The 13,538-nt window shown below is 48.5% G+C and overlaps 1 protein-coding gene across 5 annotated transcripts in view; it reads left to right on the top strand.

Moving 5' to 3' along the window:
- Nucleotides 1-13,538, top strand: part of GALNT14 (polypeptide N-acetylgalactosaminyltransferase 14) — a 209,955-nt gene that overhangs the window by 116,533 nt on the left and 79,884 nt on the right. The window lies entirely within an intron of this gene.

The raw sequence follows: 13,538 nt of genomic DNA, 5'->3' as shown, positions 1-13,538 counted from the left end.
CCCCTGGCTCCCTCTAGGACGCTTCTCGCTGCCTCATTAGTGAGATCACTTCCTGCCCTGCAGACACACGGTGTTTTCTTCTTTACTAACAAATAAACATGTAGCTGCTATTTATTGAGTGCTTAGTGTATGCATGGCACAGTGCTCAATATTTTACTTACTTTATTCCATTCTTTCATAAAATAGCATCGTGATTTCACAGAATAGGCAGCTGTGGTGGTGGTGTTCTTAGCTGCCAAGGTGAGGTTAAATCACTTGCCAAGGTCACAGAGATAGAAACTGGAGGAGAGAGATGGCAAACCCAGCCCCATTGGGCATCCGCTCTTCCCATCCCCCCTGTTCCCTCCTTATTAGGCTCCTGCCAGCCTGGCCCATCCCTATAGACCCAAACCAAGACTGGCATGCTTCCTGAAGTATTGTGACAGGCTGAGCCCCTGCTGGCCTTCCCTTCTCTGGACAGGTGGGGCCATTACAAGTTCTTGTAGGAAGATGGCCCGGTTTCTTCACCAATCCTGCTCCTTCCTTGATGGCTGCCCTTGGGCCTATCTCCTTCTCCCCCTCCTAGCCTGTGCTTGTATATGACATGAGAATCATGGTATCCATATCCTGGGGCTCTTAATGAGATCATTCTTGTCTGCTGAGTCACTTATTCAACAAATACTTGAGAATATACCACGTGCCAACAGCTGTGCCAGTGATGTCAGTGATGAGTATGGAGAAGGCTGTCTCTTCTGTCAAGAATGCAATGGCCTTAGGGGCGCCTGGTAGCTCTGTTGTTTGAGCATCCAGCTTCGGCTCAGGTCATGATCTCATGGCTCGTGGGTTCAAGCCCCACATCGGGCTCTGTGCTGACAGCTTGGAGCCTGGAGCCTGCTTTAGATTTTGTGTCTCCCTCTCTCTCTCTGCCCCTCCCCAACTCATGCTGTGTCTCTCGCTCAAAAATAAATAAACATTAAAAGATTAAAAAGAAAAAGAATGCAATGGCTTGGTCAGGGAGGAAGACAGGAAATATATACTTAGACAAAGTTACGTGGTGCAGACTGGGACTTCCAGATTCCTTGAAGGAGAAGTACAAAGTTCTAGGAAAGTATAAGGAGAGACTGATTCAACCTAAAGTTCCTGGAAGGCCCCTTTAAAGATGCAGCACTTAGTCTGAGGCTGATGGATGGGTAGGAGTTGGTCAGATAGAGAATATTCTGGGGAGAGAGCCCAGCAGGCATGGAGGCCTGTTCGCTAAGGGTAAAATACCATACACCAGGGGCTTAAACAACAGAAATTTATTTTCTTGAAGTTCTGGAGGCCTGTAGTCCAAGATCAAAGTTCTAGCAGTGTTGTTTTCTCTTGAGGCCTCTCTCCTTGGCTTGCAGGTGGCCGCCTTCTCCCTGTGTCCTCACTTGGCCTTTCCTCTGTGTGAGGATATTCCTGGTACCTCTACCTCTTTTTATAAGGACACTAGTCATGTGACATTAGGGCTCCACTCTGATGGCTATTTTAACCCAATCATCTCTGTAAGTATCTATTGGCCTTATCTCCAAATAGTCACATGGATTAGCACCCCCCCCCCATGACCTCATTTAGCCCTAATTACTTCTTTAAAGGCACTATTTCCAGATGTGGTTATATTCTGAGGCCCTGGAGACCTCAACAGATGAATCTTGGGGAGAGACAACTCAGCCCATAACAGATGGGAAAAAGCTGGTCTTGTTTTAGAAGCTGAAGAAGCCAGGGGCACCTGGGTAGCTCAGTTGGTTAAGCAACTGACTTCAGCTCAGGTCATGATCTTGCGGTTCATGAGTTCAAGTTCTGCACTGATAGTGCAGAACCTGCTTGGGATACTCTTTCTTTTTCTCTTTGCCCTTGTCCCCCCCCCTAAATAAATAAACTTTAAAAACATATCCTTAAAGGGTGCCTGGGTGGCTCATTCGGTTGGGTGTCCGACTTCAGCTCAGGTCATGATCTCTCAGTCTATGAGTTTGAGCCCCGTGTCAGGCTCTGTGCTGACAGCTCAGAGCCTGGAGTCTGCTTCAGGTTCTGTGTCTCCCTCTCCCACTCGTACTCTCTCTCTCTCTCAAAAATAAATAAACATTTTTAAAAATTAAATATATATATATCCTTAATATATAATGTATAAATATATATATCCTTACAATATATAAATATATATAAAAATATATAATATAAAATGTAAATAATAAATATAAATAAAATATAACATATATATACATATTATAAATATTATATATATATATATCCTTAAAAAAAAAAGCCGAAGAGGCCAGTGTGGCTGGAGTATAATGAACAAAGAGGAAGGGAGAAGTGGGACAAGGCTGGAGAATTTGCAGGGCCTGGGGGCCCATGGTAGAGTGGAGACAGTATTCTGAGTGCAGCAGGAGCCCCTGGAGATGTTTGGAGCTAGAATGGGAGAGAGAGGATCAGGTGTACTTTTAAGAAGGTGACTCTGGGGGCACCTGGGTGGCTCAGTCAGTTAAGCGTCCGACTTCAGCTCAGGTCATGATCTCACGGCCCGTGAGTTCGAGCCCCGCGTCGGGCTCTGGGCTGATGGCTCAGAGCCTGGAGCCTGCTTCCGATTCTGTGTCTCCCTCTCTCTCTGCCCCTCCCCTGTTCATGCTCTGTCTCTCTCTGTCTCAAAAATAAAAAAGAAAACGTAAAAAAAAAAAAAAAAAAAAAAGAAGGTGACTCTGGAAAATGGATGGTTGGGGCCAAGAGTAGAAATGCCAAGTTGGGGCCTGTGGCAGTCAGTGGTGGTTGGGCATGATTGTAGAGACAGAAGAGGGCAGGTGGTTGGATGGAGACCCATTTTAGGGCATGGGTGATGGGTCAGATATATGGGGGGCGTTCGAGTGACCAGGCTGAAGGTGAAGGTGAGAGAGAAAGAGGCATCAGGATGACCGTCAGACTCCTGTTTGAGCCACTGCACAGATACTGGTGCCATCTCCTCACATGGGAAAGACAGAAGGTGGTGCCGGTTGGGATGGGAAGTTGGAGCGTTCCATTTGGAACGGACTCAGGGTGAGACAACCCAGTGGGCATATTAGGTGGGCCTTTGGGTGGTGCAGAGGTGAAGCTCAGCAAAGAGACCCAGGCTGGAAGGCTCTGTGGGAAATTTGCCACCTGTGGGAGGTGTTGGAGGCATAGGACTAGAACTCGCCTGTGGTAAGCAAGTAAGAAGAAAAGAAGAGGAATCAGGATTACATCCATGAGAATCCCAACATTTAGAAGCCAGGGAGGAGAGGGAGCCGGCAAAGGAGATTGAGGAGTTGCCAAAGCTTGTGGGAGAGCCCAAGACGGGGCTCCTGGAACCCAAGGGACGGTGAGTGGTAGGCACCCAGTCAGTGTGGCTCCTTTTCATTGCCACCCTCCCCTTCTTACTTAATTTTGTCTCTTATTTCTCAGTATCTCTTGGCCCTTAACCTCCGGTGACAGAACCGAAGAGATGAGTAAATGAATGGATGACACATGCACAGAGTGAAGGAAGTGGTGCAGCTGTTGTGGGTGGGCCTCTGGGGCGACAAGTAACTGCCCTCATCTCCCTCCTCCCTTCTTGGCCATTGATTCTGTCCAAGGGACTGGGCGGGGTGCGAGTTTCCTAGAAACCCGTGGCCCTGTCTAGCAGAAGGCCCTCTGGGGAGCTCCTTCTCATACTTGTCAGGCATCCTGGCCTGAGCAGGACTGAGCCAGTCCCCTTGGCTGCCCGTGCAGGGAGCCGCCTCCCCCAGCAGGTCACCGGAGCCCCTGTCGCCTTTCCTCCCCGAGCAGTGTCGACTGCACTGTAATCACACAATTATGATGCCATTAAAATGTCACATTTGGAGAAATCCATATAAACAAAGCATTAACAACCACTTGAAAATTGCAGTCTTTACCACTAATGACCTACTTTCTCTACACACCGCGCCCTCCTGCCACCCCCACTCGGCTGCCTCTTTCCCCAGCCTCGATTTCAGAGGCACACCAGAAGGTACGTTCTGTCGTCTTTGCTGCCTGGAAATCCTTGATGTCTAATGTGCTGGGAGAAGCTCTTCGACGGGGCACAAGACAGCCAGGCCAGGGGAGCCCAGCACTGAGCCACTTAGGGAATGACACAAGAGGAAGGCACACGAGACAGAGCTAAGTTCCTGATGGAAGGACCCTCAGAGAGAAGCTGATCCTTGGGAAGTTGAAGAAAGAAGGTGGTGTTGAAAATCTGAAAAGGCAGCTTTGGGCCTTGGCTTTGACCGCCCCCTTGGGAAGCAGAGCGGAAACCAGAGACATAGTGGTCACACTCACAAGCATAACACAACACAGGAGGAAAAGTGTCCTGCTCCGGGACTGTGGACCAGAGGGCTTTGGATCCCTGCCACCGTGTGTCCAGGATGAGAAGTGGGTGGGCTGGGCAGAGAGGCACAGGGCAATAGAGCTTTGATAGTTTTGACTTCGTTTCCCGGAAGAGTGCTCTGGAAAATTTCAGATACTGAATTTTCTTTGTCACCAGAATCTAATTTTAATGCATGAAGAAAATGGATTACTTAAAGGAATTTTATATATGAGTGCTCTTATAAAATAAAGCGAATGAGTGCTCTTGTAAAGTAAAACATAAACCCAAACAGCTCTGGCAAGTGATTAATCTCTTCCCAATGTATCTGAATTGCAAATCTGGATTCCCATAGAGTCCCGGATGTGATTAAAGGGAGAGTATGCCTGATTCTGAAACAGCGAAGGGAAGGCCACTGTGGATTAAACAAAGTTGAGTTAGCGTGTAAGAGGGGTTTTAAATAGTGTTCCTACTACGCTTTCCACCCCCTCACAGTTCAGGATGCACCTGCAGAAGGGATCATGCCCCAGACACTCTGATGAATGGACAAGAATGGTTGGTGACCAGCATGTCCTTTGGGGAGCAATTATTGTGCTTCCTAAAGTGAGGGAAGTGGGGGGCCTTCTTTACAAGCAGGTGCATCATAAACCTCTTTTTTATCGTTTCTGTGACAGGGTGTGACTCACGTTCTCACTGTGTCATAAAGATGGCCAGTATTTAGGACAGGCTCAGAAGGATCTCTCTTGGTTTTTCAGCTCGCTGCCATTATCACTTGCTGTGTCGCCTGCAGCACTAAATTTGCCCTTGGCAGAGGCGAGCATCCCACCCCCACCCAGATTCAGCAGGCATGTCGTCTGGGTACTGTGGGTCTGCTTTTGACATAAAAAGAGCCCCTTTCATAAAAGCCAGCCAGCGGCCCCCATGGGGTCCTGCAGATAAAGTCATTTCAAAGTCATTCGCTCCAATCCCACACCTCCATATTCAGCAGCTGACCTAGTTTTGAGGGAGCTAGAGGGTATCTGGAAGTCACCTTATTTACAGAGCAGATAGAAAATGCACTAAGCTCTGGGCCCTCGCCGCACACAGTATCTGGGGAGATCTAGCCTGCACCTCGGAGGCATAGGAGGGAAGGGAACAAATTCTCAGCCGAGAGCTTGAGGCTTCTTGCTAACGTCACCTTTGGGGAATGAATGACAGGGCTTACGGGACACCTGACTCGGAAACTCCTTTTCCAGCCAGAGTCGAGTTTAGCGTGCGGATTAGGAAAGGTATTTCCAGGATTACCTGGCAGAACGGCAGTGCCTCCTCCCTCCTCTTCCCTGTCCCTCTCCAGGCCGGCGCTGGGTCAGGAGCCCTCCACCCACGACCCCCTGCTATGGCAGGTCCTGCTTAAGGAACAACAGGGCCCACCTGCCCGGGTTTAATCCCAGCTTACTTGGCCAAGTCCCTTTAGCCTCTCAAACCTCAGTTTCCCCTTCAGTAACATAGGGTTCACGATGGCATCTGCTTCGGGCTTGTCCTGAGGATGCAGCAAGTGACTATTTCAGGACAGATCCTGGGGCGCAGTACATGTTACACACTACTAGCTGTGGGTGTTCTGAGCGGTGTCTGGTGTGAGAATTGATCACCTTTCCACATCAGTCCTTTTCCCTGGCTTCCCAAGGCTATCTCCATCTTGATTTTGCCAAGGTCACCTTTGTCTGGGAAGAACCCAGAGGGAGATGTGGGGAAGCCGCAAACCTCACTAAACACATTCCTTGCGAGTCCGGCTGTAGGACTGGCCATTGAAGCCAAGTCCCAGGAGGCCCAGAGGAGCCCCTCCAGAGCTGATGTGTCCGGAAGAGGAGAGGGGCCCACAGTCGAGCAGGAGCCCTGACGTTCAGGTTCCTTGGTCTGATGGAGACTTGGGGTCTCAAGTAGGCTCAGGCTTCTGGCTTCTCCCCCAAAATTCCCTGGGTCTCTCCCCAGAGTCGGCCGCACAGGTTCTGTGCTGGCCCCAAGCCCCCACCTCCACACTTGTTAAAAGGCGGTTAGCTCAGAGGTCCCATAATGCTAGCTTCTAGCCTGCCAAGCTGGAGATAACCTTAACTATTACTTCTTAAAATCGTTTTCTGTCTCATCATTTGAGTGGCTCTGAGCTCAAAACCACGTTTGAGATGGAACTTTTGGGTAGACCAGTGCTGCCAGGTCCCAGGACACATCAGCATTGATAATGACCTATTGCTTTCATCACAGCTGGACAGTCAGGTGATGCATACGGTCAGTTGCCTGTCGATGCTGTCAGAGACCACGTTTCCGCCACAAAGAAGGACGAAGCTAAACATAAAGTGGCTGGCTGTAAATTGCCTTTTCTCTCCATTAGCATTCAGTCCCCCAAAGAAATAATAGTAACTGCAGCAGTGTTGACAATAATAATATGTTACACACGCATTATGTTTTGCCAAGCAATTTTTCCGGCCGTATCTCATTTTGAAGATCTAATCCGGACCTGTAAAGTTGTGCGGGGTAAGGGTTAGTACTGCTCTCAGGACGGAGGGAGAAACTGACCACACGCAGTTGAAAGGTCGTGTGGAGCAGAGCCAGACTCGGGATCCAGCTTTCCTGACTTGCGTTCTCTTTATGACATCGAAGGAACCGTGGAAGATTACAGGATCCTCCCTGGTGCGGTGCACCCCTTCTCTGCCCAAGGTGTGTGCCACCTTCCCACACACAGACACTCTTGCAGCTGCAGATCTGACCAGGGGAGTTGGGTTGAGATGTACAAGGCGCCCCTGGAAGGGGAAAAGAAGTCACAAGAACAGAACCGGTAATGTGAGTGCTGTTCCCTTTAAGTCATCCTTCCCTCCTTTATCTTTACCCTTTTCCTTTTATTCCATTCCTGCCCCAGGGTCATGGTTTGATGGCCTTCAGGCCAAATTCAGCCCATAGGCATATTTTGCCTCACCCAAAGGGTAGGTTTAAAGAGTGTGAGTAGGCAGGTGTTGTGAGGTACTTACAAGGTACCCACTGGCATTTCTGTTCTCAGTGACCCTGAAGGCACGTTCGTTTGTGACCCCTGCTAGATGCTTAGGTTCAGTAGGGCCCCTTGAAAATTGCTTGGCTCCATAAGTGTTCCTTGAGGCAAACGGGCCTCGTGATGATGCCTGAAGATATTTCCCAGCCCTGTTCAGGCAAAGGAGGGGAGAGGAGCTGGACTTTGGGAAAGAGATTTCTTCTGTCCCTGAGAAATCTGAATCTTGTTTGTAGTGCTTTATTAGTTCCTTCTAGAAATTGCTTCCCATAGGGTGAGGCTCTGACCTCAAGGCCCCATCTCAGTCCTGCCGGAGGCCCCTGTGGCCACGTTGGAAGATGGCTACAGCATTGCCCTTGCAGACCCACCCTTGGTCTGATGAGGTGACCATGCGCCCAAGATGGCTCAGCGGTCCACACCAGAGACAGTGTGCTGCAGCGTCCTGCTGTGTCCAGCCGGAGGCTTCCTTTCCTAAGCCCATTTCCAGCTCTTCTCGTCCCACATCCAGATGCTTTGCTTAGTCTCCCCTGGGCACTGGTTCCATCTCTTCGTGCATGCTGTCCTCCAGCATTGGCCTCCTGGTGGCAGACAAATCCATCTGCCTGTGCCACTGTGCAGTCCACCAAATCCTCTTTCTCCTGAGCCCCGTGGGGGTCCCTGGCTATCTCCCCTCCCCGATCTCTTGCTCTCTGGATTCCAGACCTGGAAGGGGGGAGGCTTTTGGTGTTCCAGTCCTGGCTTACTGCTGCAGTCTTTGAACCCGCAGGAGAGGACGCAGAAATGCATGTGAGTAGGGCTGACTCTCTCTCTGGCCTCATGCCCACCAACAATTGGGAGTATTCTTTTAGCAAGCGATAAGCAATTTGGGATGCCTGTCCACGTAAAGGGTCTCTGGGTTTCGAATTTATAGGACTCTGGGTAGGAAGGAAGCAGACACATCAGCATGAATGCTCACGTACCCAGGCATCTGCGGGGAAGCCAGCCCTTCTTCCCCGGCCACGCAGACTTACACTTCCCTGGTACCTCCCTCTCGTGCTAATTAGTAAGCAAATTAATCTCCATATACAGTCCAAATTGTGTGCGTTTCCTTTGTTCTATTCCAGAAACAAAAGCCGGGCTTCTGTCCATTCCATTAATCATATTATATTTCTCAGTTGGAGTTTCCAGGCAATTAAAATAATTATCAGAACTTCTCTGCTTCCAGAAAGCTCGAAGCCTGCTACAAAGTCGTATTTGCATGTGGTGTGCAGTTGGGATACAGGCGGCGTGTGGATGTTGGGACAGTGGCAGGGAGGAGAGAGCTGGGCAGTGGCGGTTCTTGCTGTCAGAGGTTTGGTGAGGGTAATTGGAAGCAGATGGAGAAAGAAGCCAGCATGAGAGAGGGTTCTAGGCTTGGCATCCAGGCTGGCAGGCCCTCCAGGGGCTCCGAGAAGTCACAGCAAGCAGCTCCCAGCAGATTCATTTTCTAATCACCTGGCTCTATGGTGGGGGGGGGGGGGGGGGGGGGGAGGGTGTGAGTTGTGAAAGGAAAGTGGGGAAGAAATGGAAAGACCTAGAATAGAAGAGTAAACTCATTCCTGCTGATTACATGCTACCTCATTTGATCCGAGAAATAGCCCTTTCCCCCTCTATTATATGTCCATTCCATCTATCACATTCCTTAAGGAGTGACTTTCGTGTAATTAATACTAACCATTAAACTCCAACATTGAAGGAGCAATTGCCTAATTCACAGGAAAATTTAAATTTATTACTGGCACCCGAGATAAAATGAATCCTGAAGAGGAGAGAAAACCCTGCAGAAGATAAATAGAAAGCCAAGTGGGATATTGACTTGATCCTTCTCCAGTGCAGGGTAATTTGGCTTCTAAAGTGAGTTAGATCATAATAAATTAAATTTAGATTTCTGCACATCAGTTAAATAACTCCCAAGACAGAATTCCAGTGAGAGGAAGAGGTGATAATACATGGTGGAAATATTAAAATGAAGATCTTATCTAATAATCCATAATTGATGTGCTGTCCCTAAATGAGGGAAAAGGATTTTCCAGCTCTTTCCCTTGCCATGAGCCCCAGTGAGTGGAGGGCCGGCTGGCCCTTCCTTCTTTCTTGGGGTTTGTCCTGCACACCGGGAGGAGTCTGTTCCCAGGGTCCTTCCTTTCCCAGACGATTCACTCTAGGCAGGACTTAGAGATTGTTCTGTCCTCTTCACTTTCTGGACTGGTTGCTGGAAAAATAAGGTCAGTCCCCAGCTGGGTGGACATTAGAACAGTGCTGGGGTGACCAGATACTCCTCCATTTTTAAGGACCGCCCAGCAAGGGGGTAAAACATGTCCTGGATTGATGAAAAACATGTCCTGGTGATGTTGAGGGAACACAAGCTTTGAAGCCAACAGCCCTGGGTTCGAGTGTTCGTAGTGAACTCCCAATCCATGTGGTCTTAAGCAGGCTCCTTTGTTTCTTTGAGCCTGTTTTCTCATCTGTGAAATGGGAACAACACGACTGGCCTGCCTGCTTCACGGGGGTAAGGGAGGTGCAGAATTCCAGCAAAAAAGCTTTGCAGCTAATGAGAAACGTTTCTCTTTGGCCTGTTTGATATTGCCCTTCAGTCGTTATTATACTTTCTTCTTTCTAAAAGTTATGCTCAGTTCTTTTTCAATGAGCTTTTGTTCTTGGCTCATTTTTTTATTCCATTTTTTAACCACTTTATCTACAGTTCTGCTTTATTTTGTATCCCCAACTCTTACATCTGAAGTCTTTGGAAGATCTAAATCTGTTGTTTATAGTTTCCACTAACTCTCACTAACAGTGACTTGTTTCCCTGTGTGTCTGCTCTTCTGTTGTGATTTCACCTTTTGATGAGCTTTGTGGGAATCCTGGGGACCTAAATTGGAGATGCTTTTCTCTAAATAGGATTACATTTGCTTCTGCTGGGAGCCGGGGCTACAACTGATCTGGGACCACTTAGTCCTTCTTCCTGGCCTTAATTGTGGAAGATGTGGCTTCAGTTTCTCCATTTTGGGGGTCAAGGTTTACTTTCTCAATGACCTTTACCCTCAGGGCAGCGTCACATTTGGTCTGCTTCCCATTCAACTCCCAACTCTAGTTTCAACACCCTGTATATTCCCCTGGCCTCACCCCGCCTCTCATATGGAAGATTTTCCTTATAGAAAGCCCAGAAATACACTTTTAAAACACAGTTTGTTGTCATTGATGCAGGATCTGGTTGTATGAAGGCCCCCGTGAGTGTCTGGTCTGCTGAGGTGCGGGAAGCAGAAACCTCTGGGGGCAGAATGCAGGGACGCTCGCCTTGGTGCTGGGAAACCGAGGCTGTCCACATGCGAAGGTGGGAACTTCAGTGTCCGTAGTGAGTTTGGAACCCGGCCCGGGTCTACCGGCTTTGACATAGACACCTCTCAGCTATGCGAACTTGGGCAGACCATTTATCCTCCGGGCCTCAATTTCCTCATTTGGAAATTGGGAATACAGTTGTCATTGTATGTTAGGTCTGTGCAAATTAGAAATAATTTGGGGCACCCCTCATTCACTGCTTCCCTCTAAGGTTCTGACAGGGGGGCTGTGGGATTAATTTTGGTTTTCTGATAAATGGCAGACATTACCATAGGTACAGCATTTTCACAGAACAGCTCCCGTGTAGCAAACCTGGACAGAAAAGTTAGGGGCGCCTGGGTGGCTCAGTCGGTTGGGCGACCGACTTCGGCTCAGGTCATGATCTTGCGGTCCGTGAGTTCGAGCCCCACGTCGGGCTCTGTGCTGACAGCTCAGAGCCTGGAGCCTGTTTCAGATTCTGTGTCTTCCTCTCTCTCTGACCTTCCCCCATTCATGCTCTGTCTCTCTCTGTCTCTAAAGTGAATAAATGTGAAAAAAAAAATTTTTTTTTATAAAAAGAAAAGTTACTCCATTGTGAGCAGTGTTTCCTCTTCTCTTACTACATGTATGGAAAGGTTTCCAGAGTGTTTGAATTCTTCGATGAACCCTATCAAACTTTTTAGTTGGTCTTGTTCTCCTGGACCCTTTATTATATGTTTTGCACTCCTCTGTGTCCATTTTTGACACTACGATGATGGTACCAGGGGTTAAGCCCTAGAAGACGCAGTAGATATAGCTAAATATCCAAAAGGTATGAGAAAGATTCGAGTTGTATCAAATAGCCTGGGGGAAAAAACAGACACAGAAGGGAGATAATGCCAGGAGACAGATTCTGGTTCAATATTAGAAGGAAACTTCTAGAAGTTGGAGTCCTTTGAAGCTTGGAGTGAGCTACTTGGGACCTCTGTGTCCCTGTCTGGACCCAGGAGGGACGTCCACTGGGCAATGGAACGTTATGCTGGAGTTTCAAACATTGGATGGATAGATGAATGATCTCATCTTTAAAAAGTTATATCATTATTTTCAATTCTGATCTCCCATGTGTTAGCCTAGCATATTCCAACCTTCCCATAGGAATCTGCCTGCAGAATTGTACCCTTCCTGCCATGGCTGGGCGGAGACTAGGTGCCCAGAAAGGAGAGTGATAGACGGGTGGGGTGATGGTGAAGGGGGCACAGAGACCCTTTGAGGGAGGAAGATCCCCATGCAGAGAAAGAAGTTGGCTGAGAAAAATGATGGGAAACACACACATAGTCTTTGAAGATGACCCAAGAAGATGGCAGTGAGGCTGTGATAAGGCAGTGTCACCTAATAGCTGGGAGCATAGGAGCTGGAGCCAGGCTACAGGGGTTCAAATCCTGGCTCTAGAACATACTACCCATGTGACATTGGGCAAGTCACTGAATCTCTCTCTGCCTTGGTTTCCCCAGTTGTAAAATGGGAATGGTCAAATTGGCATCTGTGATTGTGAGGATTAGATGTAAATGACACGTGATAGGGGTCCCCCCAGAATGTTAGTCCTTTTGTCATAGGGTAAGTTTGAGAGGTTTGATAATAATCAGCACAGTTCAGAATGGGACAGAGGCCTCATCAAGTGATAGAGACGTTCTGATGGCGAAAAGGAAGAAACTTAGGGTAACAAGTGAACTGGTAGCTTGGGAAAGGAGAGGAGACAAGAGCATTAGTGGAAAATAATAGCCACATAATTAGCTCTAATAGTATTAGTGCAAAATAATCAGTGTAAAAGTAGAACAGAAGGAGCAGGCCAGGGATGGACGGAGGTAAGGGGGTTGGGGGTGTCTCATGAAAGCATGGTGGGAGGAAAGAAATGAAGCCACTTGGATGTTCTTCTGAGCTTTCGTCTTTGGTGCCAAATTATTTAAGCTGGGTTTGGCTGACTTAATAAGGTATATTCTATAGAAAAGATTGTCTTTTGTTTTCTGTGTGTGGCATCGTGCTTACCATTAGAAACACACACTCCAGACTGAGTAAATTCTGGTCAGAAAGTCAAGTGTGAACTTTCTGGGGGGCAGCGGGGCGGCTGGATGGTGGTGAGGGCCACACAAGAGGGGACACGGTCCTGGAGTGGGGTCTCGTAGGGGCTCGTGTGTGTTCTTAAGAGAGCAGTATCTCTTCCTGTAATAGGAAAGTTTGCGGAGGTTAAAGTGTGTGTTCAGGCACTGTCCCAGATGGTCACATGAGCCAAAAAGCAAGGAATCCAAAACCTGGATACCGTGTGCTGCACTCTGGACTCGCAGAGACTGAGCAGGGGGACTCATGCATTGAAGAGCTTGGAAACCAACTCCAAGTTAGTTCCGGAAATATCTGGTGGAGTCTGGGACCCTTCAAAAATCCTGGGAGGGCTACAGCCACTTTGATATGGGGGCAGGCAGGGAAAGAGTGGCTGGCCCTTCCTTTGGGTCTGCCCCCCCACCTCACTCCTCAAGGGGGGGTGGTTTCTCTGCCCACTCACTCTCAGCAGAGGAGATACCCCTGGCTTGTTTCCATGATAAGACAGAACAGACCGAGGTGTTGGGAGGTTCTAGGAAGGATTCAGTCACCAGTCCCTTTGCCATCAAGCTTGGGCAAGCCAGCCAGCTAGCCTCTCTATACCCATCCCTCCCTGTCCAGATGGGGTTGTGTGTGCATGCGTTCTGGGCCAATATGTGCAAGCTGCCTTGTAAAATAGAAATTGCTATTCAGATGGTAGTGTTAGTATTTTAAACACAGGCTCGCTATTATTTAATACATCCAGATATCATTATAGGAAAACCAAGCTCCTGGTGCAGAGAGTTCCCCCCCTACCCCCAAAGTGGATCCCAGGGC

This window comes from Neofelis nebulosa, chromosome 9 (genome assembly GCF_028018385.1).
Source record: "Neofelis nebulosa isolate mNeoNeb1 chromosome 9, mNeoNeb1.pri, whole genome shotgun sequence".
NCBI classification, from domain to species: Eukaryota; Metazoa; Chordata; class Mammalia; order Carnivora; family Felidae; genus Neofelis; species Neofelis nebulosa.
This window is presented reverse-complemented; position numbering and strand designations above follow the sequence as displayed.